Below are 18,680 nucleotides of genomic sequence, written 5' to 3'. Positions count from 1 at the left end.
ATTTTAAAAGTAAAGTTAGAAGGATTAACTTTTGTTTGCGAACAAGTTTAGAATTAACTAAACTATGTTCTAGTGATTACAAGTTTAAACCTTCGAATAAGATAGATTTATATGTATGAATCGAATGATGTTATGAATATCATTAATACCTCAAGTTTTCTGGATAAAACTACTAGAAATGAGAAAAATGGATCTAGTTTCAAAGGATCCTTGGATGGCTTGAAATTTCTTGAAGCAGAATCATGACACGAAAACAGTTCAAGTAAGATTTTCACTCGAAATAAGATTGTTATAGTTGTAGAAATTGAATCAAAGTTTGAATATGAATATTACCTTGAATTAGAAAGATAACCTACTGTAAATAACAAAGTTTCCTTGATCTTAGATGATTACTTGGAATGGATTAGAAAGCTTGGAAGTAGACTTGCAAACTTGGAAGTATTCTTGATTTTTATGAAACTATACTTATGGAATTTATGAAGAACACTTAGAACTTGAAGATGGAACTTGAGAGAGATCAATTAGATGAAGAAAATTGAAGAATGAAAGTGTTTGTAGGTGTTTTTGGTCGTTGGTATATGGATTAGATATAAAGGATATGTAATTTTGTTTTCATGTAAATAAGTCATGAATGATTACTAATATTTTTGTAATTTTATGAGATATTTCATGCTAGTTGCCAAATAATGGTTCCTACATGTGTTAGGTGACTCACATGGGCAGCTAAGAGCTGATCATTGGAGTGTATATACCAATAGTACATACATCTAAAAGCTGTGTATTGTACGAGTACGAATACGGGTGCATACGAGTAGAATTGTTGATGAAACTGAACGAGGATGTAATTGTAAGCATTTTTGTTAAGTAGAAGTACTTTGATATGTGTCTTGAAGTCTTTCAAAAGTGTAATAATACATATCAAAACACAACATGTATATACATTCTAATGGAGTCGTTAAGTCTTCGTTAGTCGTTACATGTAAGTGTTGTTTTGAAACCTTTAAGTTAACGATCTCAATTAATGTTGTTAACCCAATGTTTATTATATTAAATGAGATGTTAAATTATTATATTATCATGATATTATGATGTATGAATATCTCTTAATATGATATATACATTAAAATATCGTTACAACGATAATCGTTACATATAAGTCTCGTTTCGTAATTCTTGAGTTAGTAGTCTTGTTTTTACATATGTAGTTCATTGTTAACACACTTAATGATATATTTAAATATCATTTTATCATGTTAAATATAGTGTATCAATATCTTAATATGATAAATATGTATTTAGTAGATGTAATCATAACGATAATCGTTATATATATCATTTCGAGTTTCTTAACTTAGTAATCTCATTTCTTATGTATATCACACATTGTTAATATATTTAGTGAGATACTTACTCATCATAATCTTATGTCAACCATATATATATGTCTATATATACCACAACATGTAGTTTTTACAATTTTGTAACGTTCGTGAATCGCCGGTCAACTTGGGTGATCAATTGTCTATATGAAACTTATTTCATTTAATCAAGTCTTAACAAGTTTGAATGCTTAACACGTTGGAAACATTTAGTCATGTAAATATCAATCTCAATTAATATAGATAAACATGGAAAAGTTCGGGTCACTACAGTACCTACCTGTTAAATAAATTTCGTCCCGAAATTTTAAGCTGTTGAAGGTGTTGACGAATCTTCTGGAAATAGATGCAGGTATTTCTTTTTCATCTAATCTTCACGCTCTCAGGTGAACTTGGGTCCTTTACGAGCATTCCATCGAACCTTAACAATCGGTATCTTGTTTTGCTTAAGTCTCTTAACCTCACGATCCATTATTTCGACAGGTTCTTCAATGAATTGAAGTTTTTCATTGATTTGGATTTCGTCCAATGGAATAGTGAGATCTTCTTTAGCAAAACATTTCTTCAAATTCGAGACGTGGAAAGTGTTATGTACAGCCGTGAGTTGTTGAGGTAGCTCCAGTTGGTAAGCTACTGGTCCGACATGATCTATAATCTTGAATGGTCCAATGTACCTTGGATTTAGTTTCCCCCGTTTACCAAATCGAACAACGCCTTTCCAAGGTGAAACCTTAAGCATGACCATTTCTCTAATTTTAAACTCTATATCTTTTCTTTTACTGTCCGCGTAGCTCTTTTGTCGACTCTGGGCGGTTTTCAATCGTTGTTGAATTTGGATGATTTTCTCGGTAGTTTCTTGTATTATCTCCGGACCCATAATCTGTCTATCCCCCACTTCATTCCAACAAATTGGAGACCTGCACTTTCTACCATAAAGTGCCTCAAACGGCGCCATCTCAATACTAGAATGATAACTGTTGTTGTAGGAAAATTCTGCTAACGGTAGGTGTCGATCCCAACTGTTTCCGAAATCAATAACACATGCTCGTAGCATGTCTTCAAGCATTTGTATCGTCCTTTCGCTCTGCCCATCAGTTTGTGGATGATAGGCAGTACTCATGTCTAGACGAGTCCCCAATGCTTGTTGCAACGTCTGCCAGAACCTTGAAACAAATCTACCATCCCTATCAGAGATAATAGAGACGGGTATTCCATGTTTGGAGACAACCTCCTTCAAATACAATCGCGCCAACTTCTCCATTTTGTCATCTTCTCTCATTGGCAGGAAGTGTGCTGACTTGGTGAGACGATCAACTATTACCAAAATAGTATCATAACCACTTGCAGTCCTTGGCAATTTAGTAATGAAATCCATGGTAATGTTTTCCCATTTCCATTCCGGGATTTCAGGTTGTTGTAGTAGACCTGATGGTTTCTGATGTTTAGCTTTGACCTTAGAAAACGTCAAACATTCTCCTACATATTTAGCAATATCGGCTTTCATACCCGGCCACCAAAAGTGTTTCTTGAGATCTTTATACATCTTCCCCGCTCCGGGATGTATTGAATATCTGGTTTTATGTGCTTTTTTAAGTACCATTTCTCTCACATCTCCAAACCTTGGTACCCAAATTCTATCAGCCCTATATCGGGTTCTGTCTTCTCGAATATTAAGATGTTTATCTGATCCTTTGGGTATCTCATTCTTCAACTTTCCTTCTTTTACAACCCCCTGTTGTGCCTCCTTTATTTGAGTAGTAAGGTTAGTACGAATAATTATATTCATAGCTTTTACATGTATAGGTTCTCTGTCCTTTCTACTTAAAGCGTCGGCTACCACATTCGCCTTCCCCTGGTGGTATCGAATCTCAAAATCATAATCATTCAACAGTTCAATCCACCTGCGTTGTCTCATATTCAGTTGCTTCTGATTAAATATATGTTGGAGACTTTTGTGGTCAGTATATATAATAATTTTGACCCCATATAAATAATGCCTCCAAGTCTTTAATGCAAAAACAACAGCACCCAATTTCAAATCGTGAGTTGTATAATTTTGCTCGTGAATCTTCAATTGTCTAGACGCATAAGAAATCACCTTCATTCGTTGCATTAATACACAACCGAGACCTTGCTTTGATGCGTCACAATAAATCACAAAATCATCATTCCCTTCAGGCAATGACAATATAGGTGCCGTAGTTAGCTTTTTCTTCAATAACTGAAATGCCTTCTCTTGTTCATCCTTCCATTCAAATTTGTTCCCTTTATGCGTTAATGCAGTCAAGGGTTTTGCTATTTTGGAGAAATCTTGGATGAATCTTCTGTAGTAACCAGCCAGTCCTAAAAATTGACGTATATGCTTCGGAGTTTTTGGGGTTTCCCACTTTTTAACGGTTTCGATCTTTGCCGGGTCCACCTGGATACATTCTTTGTTTACTATGTGACCAAGGAATTGAACTTCTTCCAACCAAAATGCACACTTTGAAAACTTAGCGTACAGTTTTTCTTTCCACAATACTTCTAGCACTTTTCTCAAATGTTCTTCGTGCTCTTGATCATTCTTTGAGTAAATAAGTATGTCATCGATGAAAACAATGACAAACTTGTCAAGATATGGCCCACACACTCGGTTCATAAGGTCCATGAACATAGCTGGTGCGTTAGTCAATCCAAACGGCATAACCATAAACTTGTAATGACCATAACGCGTCCTAAAAGCAGTTTTTGAAATATCATCCTCCTTTACTCGCATTTGATGATATCCAGAACGTAAATCGATTTTTGAATAAACCGACGAGCCTTGTAGTTGATCAAATAAGTCGTCAATTCTCGGCAGTGGATAACGGTTTTTGATGGTAAGTTTATTCAACTCTCTGTAGTCAATACACAACCTAAATGTACCATCCTTCTTCTTGACAAACAAAACAGGAGCTCCCCATGGTGATGTACTTGGTCGAATGAAACCACGTTCTAATAGTTCTTACAGTTGGCTTTGCAGTTCTTTCATCTCGCTGTGTGCGAGTCTGTAAGGAGCACGAGCTATTGGTGCAGCTCCAGGTACAAGATCTATTTGAAATTCAACAGATCGATGTGGAGGTAGTCCCGGTAATTCTTTCGGAAATACATTGGGAAATTCTTTTGCGACGGAACATCATTGATGCTCTTTTCTTCAGTTTGTACTTTCTCGACGTGTGCTAGAACAGCATAGCAACCTTTTCTTATTAGTTTTTGTGCCTTCAAATTACTAGTAAGATGTAGCTTCGTGTTGCCCTTTTCTCTGTACACCATTAAGGGTTCTCCTTCTTCTCGTACAATGCGAATTGCATTTTTGTAACATACGATCTCTGCTTTCATCTCCTTCAGCCAGTCCATGCCAACTATTACATCAAAACTCCCTAACTCTACTGGTATCAAATCAATCTTAAATATTTTGCTACCCAGTTTAATTTCTCGATTCTGGCATATATAATCTGCTGAAATTAATTTACCGTTTGCTAATTCGAGTAAAAATTTACTATCCAACGGCGTCAATGGACAACTTAATTTAGCACAAAAATCTCTACTCATATAGCTTCTATCCGCACCCGAATCAAATAAAACGTAAGCAGATTTATTGTCAATATGAAACGTACCCGTAACAAGCTCTGGGTCTTCCTGTGCCTCTGCCGCATTAATATTGAAAACTCTTCCACGGCCTTGTCCATTCGTGTTCTCCTGGTTCGGGCAATTCCTAATAATGTGGCCCGGTTTTCCACATTTATAACAAACTACATTGTCATAACTTGCTCCGACACTACTTGATCCGCCATTACTCGTTCCGACACCATTTGTTCCTTTCGTTCTGTTAACCCCTGGTCCGTAGACCTCACACTTCACCGCGCTATGACCATTTCTTTTACACTTGTTGCAAAATTTGGTGCAGAACCCCGAGTGATACTTTTCACACCTTTGGCATAGCTGCTTCTGATTGTTGTTGTTGTTGCGGTTGTTATTGTTGTTGGGATGATTGTTGTAGTTGTTGTTGTTGTTGTTATGCCGTTTGTTGTAGTTGCGATTGATGTTGCGATTGTTGGGATAGTTGTTGTTGTTTTGGTGACTCTTATCACCATTTTCCTCCCACTTTCTTTTGACTAACTTCACGTTGGCTTCTTCGACTGCCTGTTCTTTAATTCTTCCCTCAATCTGGTTCACTAGTTTGTGAGCCATTCTACATGCCTTTTGTATAGAGGCAGGCTCGTGTGAACTTATATCTTCTTGGATTCTCCGGTAACCCTTTCACAAACGCGTCGATCTTCTCTTCCTCATCTTCGAACGCTCTCGGACACAATAAACACAATTCTGTTAATCTTCTTTCGTACGAAGTAATATCGAATCCCTGTGTTCGTAACCCTTTAAGTTCTGACTTGAGCTTATTGACCTCGGTTCTTTGATGGTACTTCTCGTTCATCTAGTGCTTGAATGCTGACCACGGTAGCGCGTAAGCAGCATCTTATCACACTTACTCTAGATAAGTATTCCACCATGTTAACGCAATACCTGTGAAGGTATGCATATCATACTTCATTTTGTCTCCTTCAGTACACTTACTTATGGAAAACACCGATTCAACTTTCTCGGTCCACCATTTCAATCCGATTGGTCCTTCGGTCCCATCAAATTCTGAAGGTTTGCAGGCAGTGAATTCCTTGTAGGAGCATCCTACACGATTTCTTGCGCCGTTAGCTGTATTACTAGATTCAGAGTTATTGTTGGAATGTAGCGCGGCCTGTACTGCGGCTATGTTTGAAGCAAGAAAGGCACAAAATTCCTCTTCGCTCATATTCAAGGTGTGTCGAGTAGTCGGTACCATTTCCTTCAAAATAGTCAAATGAAACAATTTAATCATACAGAATATTAAGAGTAGTCAATAGTATCTCGTAGCATAATATGAACTCATTTATAAAAGCTTTTTCTTCATATTAGCGTTTTATAAGTTTAAATTCGGGTACTACCTACCCGTTAAGTTCATACTTAGTAGCTAATATACAATTCAACTACTACAATTCCATATGAAAAATTGATTATAATAATATATCACATACAAATATTCTTCAAACTTACAACTTCGCTATATTACATATAACATGAAATATAGTACACTATGATACAGGACAGTTTTGAAGATAAATCTAGTTAATACGCAAGTTGTTCAGCAAAGGAAATAAAGACACGTAATTCATAAGTCCAGAAACAATGTAACATCCCGCGTTTTTCCGTTAAATTTATTTTTAACACCGTTTTTTTTTATATAATAATATCTTTCGTATTTAAATTCGTCGACTCCATTGACGAACGTTCATAATATTCTCGTTATTTAATTATAACATCACTCGTTTACTCTAACGTTTTAAAATATTTCGTTTGGTTAATTTCCGCACCCGACAAAAAACTTGAGGGACTAGTTTCGCCAAGGTGCCAAACATTTGACTAGGTCAAATGGTCAACACCTCCTCTTATCCACTCATTTCACCTCCCACTTTCTTCTTTCTTTTCTCTCCACCATTTTTGAACTCAAAACACCCATTCACTAAATTCATCATCTATTTCCATTCAAGCAATCAAACATCAAAACAAATTATATATTCGTGATCCTCTCTTCATCCTCTTCGATTTGGTACCAATTTCATCACATTTGGGTAACATTTCTAAATCACTAGATTTCTTTAAATTCATGTTCTTGACTTAAAAGTGTGTTAATTAGTGTCTATGGCTCATTGTGATGTTGTGTATGTAATTTGTATGCTCGATTTGTTGTTTTTGGTGTAACTAGCTTGAAAATGAAAAATGCATGCTTAATCTTTGATTTTGGATGATCATATGTTGTTTAATTGTTAAAGTTCATGTATTAAATGTGTTACTAGCATCATTAGCTTCAATTTGATGTGTAGGTTGATTAAGAAAACTTCAAAAACATGATTATTGATTTTGAGATGTTTGACTAGGGTTTGATAGTTCTTGACATGAATTTTTGGATGCTTGAATGCCATGAAATGTTAATTGTTAGTGTTTAGTAGTAATGTATGCTTCATTACCTTCAAAACGGCATATCACATGTGTGAATTGGATTCCCGAAACTTAAAATGCATTTGATGAACTTGAAACTTTGAAAATGGATTCTTAATGATCACTTGACGGAAAATCGGTTATTGAAATTGATGTTTTTGTTTGATGAAACGTGTTTAGTTGTTTTCCTTGTCAAATTACCTTTCCAACGATATATAGTATGCATTTTGGATGTTTTCGGTTCATAAAATATGTTAATTTGAGTTTTGGTTCGTAACTTGGTCTATTTTTCTGCAAACTGCATGTTTCCCAGGTATTGCGCGCCGCGCATATACCAGCGCGCCGCGCAGAATTAGAAATCCCAGATGTTTGCCTTCGTGGTTAAGTTCTGACCAGGATTTACACTTGGGTACGCGCCGCGCATACTGCCCAGCTCATTTTGTCTTTGTTTTTCATGTCACAAAAATGTTTCCCGCTTTACTATAACCCCGTTTACCATGAAACTTGACTATTATGCTCGTATATGACTTCTCATCATGAGAAAATTGTCGGACACCCGACCCGACCCCGTTGACTTTGACTTTGACCAAGTTTGACTTTTAGTCAAACTTAACCAAACGATTATACAATCGTTCTAACATGCTTAACTACTTGTGTCGTGCATGAAACTTGACAAATTGATCCACGTGCTATATTAATCGAGTCGTAACGAGCCATAGGACTAATTGAACATCTTTGACCCTTCGTGACTATCGTTATTGATACAACCTATTTGTTTAGGTCAAGACTAGCATTGTTTCTTGCACGTTTACTTGTCGAAGTACTTTTTGGTTCGTGCATACAAGGTGAGATCATAGTCCCACTTTTACTCTTTTAAACTTACTTTTGGGATGAGAAAACATAAACGATTCTTTTGAACTAAGTGAACACAAGAACGGGAAAACAAACATTCTACATACGAGTTTAGAACGAAAATCCTCAATCCGATTATCATTAGTTACATCAGATGGTGTAAGCGAGAACTTATGTTATATGGCCATATGGGTTGACAACCCTCATCTTTGACGGTTCGCTACCGTCTACGGATGAAATATATTTTCGGGAAACAGTGTTGTTCTAGCACTAATTTATGGGGTATTCAACGGACGGAATGTTAAGCTTTGACAATTGGGTGCTCGTGAATATTAACTTTTAGAATGTACTATGACTTTATCAATATTGCAACTCTTGTGGTTCAGCTTGCTTTTACTCATTTACTTATTTAAACCTATGATTTCACCAACGTTTTCGTTGACAGATTCTCTATGTTTTTCTCAGGTCCTTGAACTTAGGTGATACATGCTTCCGCACATACTTTTTGATACTTGCATTGGATGTCGAGTATACTTGCATACGTGGAGCGTCTTTTTGGCTATTTTAAACTATGTCGCACGTGTTTCATATGAACAATAACTTTTGTTATGTACTTGTCTTGGGAATTACTTTTGTAAACATTGAAACATCCTTTATGAAATGTATGCGACATATTTTCGGTCAAACTTTGTTATAAATACTTATAACCATGTAATGGGACCATACGTAGACGACGCCGTCACTTGACGATTTGTCGGGGTCGTTACAAACAAGTCATGCATTCTGGTTTTACTAAGACGACTTCCCATCCTTGGTCTTGTGGAAAATAACGGTTATGACCATTGGCTAGGCAGCATGTTGTAATGTAGTCAAAAGGACGAGGGTTTCGTAATGTCTAACAGCCCCGTAATAATTTAAAAACCTTGTTTCTCACCCCAACTACTGAATCCGTCACTTGTGGGAAAGTTTTATTTAAAAGCTGCAATCCGATGTTCTTTTTCTCACTTTGGTAAGAAGCGAACATCACTAACCCGTAAGCATAACATGCTTCTTTATGTTGCATGTTAGAAGCTCTTTCTAAGTCACGGAATCCAATGTTGGGATATGTTGAGTCAAAATAGGTTCTTAACCCGTAGCGTAAAATTGCATTTGGGTTCCCCGTATTTAAGGTTTTAAAGAAAACACGGCGTAACTTAAAGTCTCCCCAATGTGATATACCCCACCTATCAAAGGAAAGTCTTTTATAAACTAAGGCATTTCTGGAAAGTCTTTCAAATGTTTGACAGGTTAATTTCGCCATAACTAAATGTGCTGATGAATTCTGACCGACTCTAGACAAGATTTCTTCAATCATATCCTCTGGTAGGTCTTCTAAAATATTTGATTGTCTACCCTTAACGTCCATTTTGTTTTTATACTGTAAAATAGACAAGGATTAGATTCGTAATAACAAACAATACAAGAAATTTTTACATAGAACATAAAAGTACAACCACACTACAATACATTTATTACACAACATGCTCACACCCCTCTAATCTGAATCACTGGTTTCTTCTTCTTCGGAATTGGTTCTTTTTTCTACTCTTCTAGAGATATATGATGTTCCTCTAATACGAGTCGTCGTTTTCCACATTGGTTTAGAAAAACCTGGTGGTTTAGAGGTTCCCCGGTTATTGTCACGATATTGAAAATACGGGTGTTGAGGTACATATAAAGTTCATCGGGGTCGGAATCAGATTTCTCTATTTTGATGCCTTTTCCCTTATTATTTTCTTTTGCCTCATTAAATTGGGTCGGGGTAATTTCTATAACATCATCGGAATCCTCATCAGGATCCGATTCATCGGAAAATTGGTAATTTTCCCAATATTTTGCTTCCTTAGCGGAAACATCATTGACCATTATTAACTTTGATCCATTGGTTGAGGATTTTCTTTTATTTGACCGGTTTTCTGTGGTTCCTACTATTCCCCCCTCCGGAACCTCTTCTTCTTCCGATTCCTCTTCTTCTGGTTCCTCTTCTTCCGGTTCCTCTTCTTCCGGTTCCGTTTCCTCTTCTTCCGGTTCTTCGGGAACTTGTGAATCTTGCCAATATATATTCGACTCTTCATTATTATTAGGTGAGTCAATGGGATTTGTGCTAGAGGTATACATCTATCACACAATATCAAACATGTTAAGAGATTAATATATCACATAATATTTACATGTTAATAATATATAGTTTCCAACAAAAATGTTAAGCAATCATTTTTAAAGAAAACACGGTCGAAGTCCAGACTCACTAATGCATCCTAACAAACTCGATAAGACACACTAATGCAACTATTCTGGTTCTCTAAGACCAACGCTCGGATACCAACTGAAATCTCCCGTTCATATTGATTATAAACGTTCCATATTAATTGATTTCGTTGCGAGGTTTTGACCTCTATATGAGACATTTTTCAAAGACTGCATTCATTTTTAAAACAACCATAACCTTTATTTTATAAATAAAGGTTTTAAAAGCATTACTTAGATTATCAAATAATGATAATCTAAAATATACTGTTTACACATGACCATTACATAATGGTTTACAATAGAAATATATTACATCGACATATGTTTCTTGAATGCAGTTTTTACACAATATCATACAAACATGGACTCCAAATCTTGTCCTTATTTTAGTATGCAACAGCGGAAGCTCTTAGTATTTACCTGAGAATAAACATGCTTTAAACGTCAATAAAAATGTTGGTGAGTTGTAGGTTTAACCTATATATATCAAATCGTAACAATATACCACAAGATTTCATATTTCAATACACATCCCATACATAGAGATAAAAATCATTCATATGGTGAACACCTGGTAACCGACATTAACAAGATGCATATATAAGAATATCCCCATCATTCCGGGACACCCTTCGGATATGATATAAATTTCTAAGTACTAAAGCATCCGGTACTTTGGATGGGGTTTGTTAGGCCCAATAGATCTATCTTTAGGATTCGCGTCAATTAGGGTGTCTGTTCTCTAATTCTTAGATTACCAGACTTAATAAAAAGGGGCATATTCGATTTCGATAATTCAACCATAGAATGTAGTTTCACGTACTTGTGTCTATTTTGTAAATCATTTATAAAACCTGCATGTATTCTCATCCCAAAAATATAAGATTTTAAAAGTGGGATTATAACTCACTTTCACAGATATTTCCTTCCTCGGAAATAAGACTTGGCCACGGATCGATTCACGAACCTATACAAATATGTACATATATATCAAAGTATGATCAAAATATAATTACAAACATTTTTATTATGTTTTAAATATTTGAGTGTATTAAGTCAGCTGTCCTCGTTAGTAACCTACAACTAGTTGTCCACAGTTAGATGTACAGAAATAAATCGATATATATTATCTTGAATCAATCCACGACCCAGTGTATACACGTCTCAGGCTAGATCACAACTCAAGGTATATATATTTTTGGAATCAACCTCAACCCTGTATAGCTAACTTCAACATTACTGCATATAGAGTGTTTATGGTTGTTCCAAATAATATATATACATGGGTCGATATGATATGTCAAAACATTTGCATACGTGTCTATGGTATCCCAAGATTACATAATATATTAGAATACATTTATAATACAATATAAGTTAGCTAGGATGTGATTTGTATAGATTGTTAAACATTTCCCGTAGCTAAAAAGATCAAAAATATCCAATCTTGTTTTACCCATAACTTCTTCATTTTAAATCCGTTTTGAGTGAATAAAATTGCTATGGTTTCATATTGAACTCTAATTTAAGAATCTAAACAGAAAAAGTATAGGTTTATAGTCAGAAATTTAAGTTACATGTCAATTACTAAAGAGGTAGTCATTTCCGTCGAAAGAACGACATCTTGATGACCATTTTGAAAAACATACTTTCACTTTGAGTTTAACCAAGATTTTTGGATATAGTTTCATGTTCATATAAAAAATCATTTTCCCAGAAGAACAACTTTTAAATCAAAGTTTATCATAGTTTTTAATTATCCAAACCAAAACAGCCCCCGGTTTCACTATGACGGCGTATATCCGATTTTATGGTGTTCATCGTGTTTCCAGGTTTTAAATCATTAAGTTAGCATATCATATAGATATAGAACATGTGTTTAGTTGATTTTAAAAGTAAAGTTAGAAGGATTAACTTTTGTTTGCGAACAAGTTTAGAATTAACTAAACTATGTTCTAGTGATTACAAGTTTAAACCTTCGAATAAGATAGCTTTATCTGTATGAATCGAATGATGTTATGAACATCATTACTATCTCAAGTTTTCTGGATAAAACTACTAGAAATGAGAAAAATAGATCTAGCTTCAAAGGATTCTTGGATGGCTTGAAAGTTATTGAAGCAGAATCATGACACGAAAACAGTTCAAGTAAGATTTTCACTCGAAATAAGATTGTTATAGTTGTAGAAATTGAATCAAAGTTTGAATATGAATATTACCTTGAATTAGAAAGATAACCTACTATAAATAACAAAGGTTCCTTGATCTTAGATTATTATTTGGAATGGATTAGAAAGCTTGGAAGTAGACTTGCAAACTTGGAAGTATTCTTGATTTTTATGAAACTATACTTATGGAATTTATGAAGAACACTTAGAACTTGAAGATGAAACTTGAGAGAGATCAATTAGATGAAGAAAATTGAAGAATGAAAGTGTTTGTAGGTATTTTTGGTCATTGGTATATGGATTAGATATAAAGGATATGTAATTTTATTTTCATGTAAATAAGTCATGAATGATTACTAATATTTTTGTAATTTTATGAGATATTTCATGCTAGTTTCCAAATGATGATTCCCACATCTGTTAGGTGACTCACATGGGCTGCTAAGAGCTGATCATTGGAGTGTATATACCAATAGTACATACATCTAAAAACTGTGTATTGTACGAGTACGAATACGGGTGCATACAAGTAGAATTGTTGATGAAACTGAACGAGGATGTAATTGTAAGCATTTTTGTTAAGTAGAAGTACTTTGATATGTGTCTTGAATTCTTTCAAAATTGTAAGAATACATATCAAAACACAACATGTATATACATTCTAATGGAGTCGTTAAGTCTTCGTTAGTCGTTACATGTAAGTGTTGTTTTGAAACCTTTAAGTTAACGATCTCAATTAATGTTGTTAACCCAATGTTTATTATATTAAATGAGATGTTAAATTATTGTATTATCATGATATTATGATGTATGAATATCTCTTAATATGATATATACATTAAAATATCGTTACAACGATAATCGTTACATATAAGTTTCATTTCGTAATTCTTGAGTTAGTAGTCTTGTTTTTACATATGTAGTTCATTGTTAACACACTTAATGATATATTTAAATATCATTTTATCATGTTAAATATAGTGTATCAATATCTTAATATGATAAATATGTATTTAGTAGATGTTATCATAACGATAATCGTTATATATATATCATTTCGAGTTTCTTAACTTAGTAATCTCATTTCTTATGTATATCACACATTGTTAATATATTTAGTGAGATACTTACTCATCATAATCTTATGTCAACCATATATATATGTCTATATATACCACAACATGTAGTTTTTACAATTTTGTAACGTTCGTGAATCGCCGGTCAACTTGGGTGATCAATTGTTTATATGAAACTTATTTCATTTAATCAAGTCTTAACAAGTTTGATTGCTTAACACGTTGGAAACATTTAGTCATGTAAATATCAATCTCAATTAATATATATAAACATGGAAAAGTTCGGATCACTACAATTGAGAGCAACCTAATTATCCTACATATCAATTCTTCCGTGAGTTAACTCACTGAGTTACTGTAGATGGTTTAAATTACTCCATACACCTTGCCACTCCCTAACAAACAATACATATGAAAATATTAGTCAAAGATGGTAGGCGTAACATGTTACCTTTTACATTTTATAAGACCATTCTTAATCATGACATTATGTCATGGGATCACTGACTGCTACATCAGTGCCACATCAACACTTACTTCCCATCTCAAACAACCACTAAACTGCTAATAACCATGACGTACCCATCACTTGGTCTCACCTCTATTTTTTTATATTAAACTTATATATTATTTTTACTTATATATAACATTTAAAATTCTAAAATAAACATTTTAGTAAATAAAAAAATTACAAATTCCTAATAATACAAAAAAAAAAAACATTACAAATTCCTAAAAATAAAAAAATTACCGATTCCTAAAAAAAAACATTACCGATTCCTAAAAATAAAAATAAAAACATTACCGATTCCTAAAAATATAAATAAAAACTTTACAAATTCCTAAAAATAACCAAGAAAAAAGTTCAATACGACCCGATCGTGTCGTCACTCACGTGTCCCGAATCACTACTATTGTGAGGGTAGTGAGGATGAGGTCGAACGCAGAATTGTCGGGTCTAAATACCAATACAATACAACTCAATTCGTTGGCATTTGAGTTTGGCTCTCCCGATGTAAAGACCCGGAAATTTCCGACCAAATTTAAACCTTAATCTTTATAGGTTTCCGACACGATAAGCAAATCTGTAATATTTAGTCTCGAACATTTTCGAAATCTATATTCATGTAAATAAATACCCTTTGACTATGTCCGACGATTCACGAACAATTGTTGTTAATAAAATATGTAAAATAGGATACATGATTTTTTTTTAAAACTATTATATATATATATATATATAAATACATTGTAATATAGTTGTCATGTTATCATTATTACATTCATTTATTATTAATAATTATAATTATACTTATAAGTTATTTTATGAAACTTGATACACAAGAATCGTTATGTTATTATTATTATTAATGAAATGATTATCATTGTTAATATCATTTCTATTATAATTAGTAATTATGATTTTAGTATTATTATTGAATATCATTACCATTAATAATAATGACTATTATCATTATAAATTATTATTTTCATTATCATTTGAATTACTAGAAAATGATACATTTTTATTATCTTTACCATCATCCTTATAGTTATAACTCTTATCTTTATCAATATTATTATTAATATTAACATTATTATTAATAATTATTATTAACAGTATTATTATTATTTATTCTTATTAATAAAACTATTATTAATTAATTATATGTAATTATTATTAGGTAACATAACTGCAAATATATAAAGGGATATGTTTTGCATCCCTATCACACCGTATATGGTTATTTTTTTTTCCTGTCTCTAATTTTGATAAAAGAATCGAATTCAAACACACAAGTATTTCCAAATACAGTTAACCCCACAACCCTCATTTTTTTTTTATCTGCTACAGTAAATTTTGTCACCAATTATAATTACGTTTGTTGTTTTCTTTTTGGATCACAGAATCATTTGACTCAACTTCACTACAATTATATATGAATTATTTATAGATGAGAGTCACATATACATAGACACATCGACACATACATACCAAAATCACCACTTCATCATTTCCTAAACCTCACTTATTGTTATCGCACTTATTTCTGTTGGAACCATAATCGTGGACCACAACATCAACCCCTTACCACCCAAAACCGCCAATAGACCACCATCATCCTCCACCTACTTCAACACACTTAACCGTCACTGTTTTCTAGTCTAATCGTCGACAAACTCAATAGAACCACCCAATTAGTCACTTTCTAATGCCACTGTTGCTACCTATTGTTACTGTTTCTGTTCACACGAAACCTCAACAAACTGAGAAAAACGACCACCAAGAGCCACCTAAAAACCGCTACCACTTGTTTCGAATTACTGTTCCGATCAGCTCAGACCCAAAACACCTACTGCTACACATATACTTCCTGTTTTCTGTTTTAAACGAACCCAGAAACCGAACATACATCTCTACTCACCTCTTATTTCTGCCCAACGAACAAAGCAACCCTAAACAATTAACATCACTTGGAATTTTAAAGGAGATACTGGAGATATACGTGCATAAAGATAGTTAAATTAAACCAAACCCACCTGAGATGCTACCCTCGTTTACAGCTTCTTCTTAATAAATCCATCATCACCTTTCTAATTCCTGATCATCATGAAAACCCCAACACCCTCAACGACCATCTTCAACTTTCAACCCTCACCATAAACGAATCATGTTTGCTTACTGCTACTGTTTATCACCCAAGATTGAACACCTCTATAATAATTCTCTTCGTTTTCACCTGATAACAAACCCACTTCTTGCTCGCCTTTTATGATTATTGAACATCGCCATTATCTACTATTACTTCTGGCCGATTAACCCCAGCTCAAAATCAAACCCACGTTAACCACCTGCTATATATCTGTTTTTAATCGAGTGATTCTGCTGCAAAGGTGTGACCTCTATTTTTTTTCTTTTCTGGAAACCGTGAACAAAGGAGGAAGAACATAAAGTGACTATAGAATTGTAATGATTGAAGTGGTTACCAGCTAAAATTTGTCGACTGCTATATATTTGTTTTATTAATATTATGGCCGACAATTAAAAGATGTATAACCCTACATCTATCGTTGATTAAAAGGAAACAATTAACGGGTCTCTAAATCCTTTTAAACTGTGCTTTTGTATGGCAAATTGGGTCGAGACTTGTATAATGGAATTGGGCCGATGTTTAATGTCTGTTGGACTTTGTATGTTGGGCCGTTTAAAATTTAATTGGATTACAAGAGGGCTGTAACATGGACTGCTCTCTCTTCGGCTTATATATTAATAAATCGGGAATAAAATCAGAAAAGGGAGTAACAGAGCCATGGTCTAGAGAGTGTTATGGGTGTTTGAGAGGTCACGGGTTCGAATCCCACAATGGCTTATTCTTTTTACAGCTTAAATTGAAGGTAGTATTCTAGCATAAGTATTTTTAATATTATTATTATTATTTTTATATTATCATTGATATTAACAAAATTAACTAGATTATTATTATTATTATAAATATTATTATTAACAAAATATTATCAAAAATTATTATTATTAATAATATTATTATCATTAAAATTAAAATTATTATTTTTATTATTAAGAAAATCATTATTGATAAAATTAACATTAATAACAAAAACCATTTTTTTTTATTAGAAAATATCATTTTATATATAAGAACTTACTTAAGATAAAAATGAATAAATATTAACTATTAATTAACAAGATTGAAAATGAAAATATAAAGTATAATACTAAAAATTAATATATAAATTTACTTGATTATATTATAGGTTTTAATATATATACTTGATATAGGTTCGTGAATCCGAGGCCAACCTTATATTTTGTCAATGGTGTTATATGTATTTTTACTACAAAATACAGTATGGTGAGTATATAGTCCCTTTTAAACTTTAAATATTTTGGGCTGAGAATACATGCGCTGTTTTTATAAATGATTTACGTTATGGACACAAGTGATCAAAAAATGATATTCTGCGGATTGATGTGCTAGGTAATTTAGTTATATGTTATAATAGCATGTAAGCGCGAATCCTAAAGATAGATCTATCGGGTTTAACACCCCCATCCAGTAGGCTGCACTAGACATAAGAACTAGTGGGCGGATGTTTAGTACTTCGAGGATTATTTATACACTTGCGAGTGTACATATCCATCTTTGCGAAGATGACTTATTATATTATTGTTAAGGTTGGTTACTGAGGCCTCAACATAAGCAGAATGATTTTATACACTTGCGAGTGTATTATATTTTTATATATGAAATCTTGTGGTCCATAGTTATAACTCTGCTAGCATCAAACCTATATATCTCACCAACTTTATGTTGACATTTTAAAGCATGTTATTCTCAGGTACGAATTAAGTCTTCCGCTGTGCATTTGCTCATGTTAAGGACATTACTTGGAGTCGATCATCGCAATGGAACCAGATGTTGATGATTCCGTCCAGGGGGACTTGGACGGGGTTTGACAGAATGGTATCAGAGCGTTGGTCTTAGTGAACCAGGTCTTGCATTAGTGTGTCTGACTAGTAGTTGTTAGAATACATTAATGAGTCTGGACTTTGACCGTGTCTATATGTCAAAAGTTTTGCTTATCATATTTAGTCGGAAATCCTCTGCTTATTATCCTTAGGAATTGTCTGCTTAGTATTCTTAAGTCTGGACACGTCTTACTGCATTTAGTGCATCGATAGTGTATAGACAAAATTTGTATCCTAGCGTATCTGTTGCTATAGACATTGCCTGACGAATTTCAAAGATTCTCCGCAAATCACGGGATTTTGAGTATTATAAATACATATGTAACTTATGTATTGAAGAATATCAAAACCAACTCCTATAATTTATCCCAAACCAAAAATT

This window comes from Rutidosis leptorrhynchoides, chromosome 10, assembly GCF_046630445.1.
Source record: "Rutidosis leptorrhynchoides isolate AG116_Rl617_1_P2 chromosome 10, CSIRO_AGI_Rlap_v1, whole genome shotgun sequence".
NCBI lineage: Eukaryota > Viridiplantae > Streptophyta > Magnoliopsida > Asterales > Asteraceae > Rutidosis > Rutidosis leptorrhynchoides.
Note: the sequence above shows the minus strand (reverse complement) of the source record.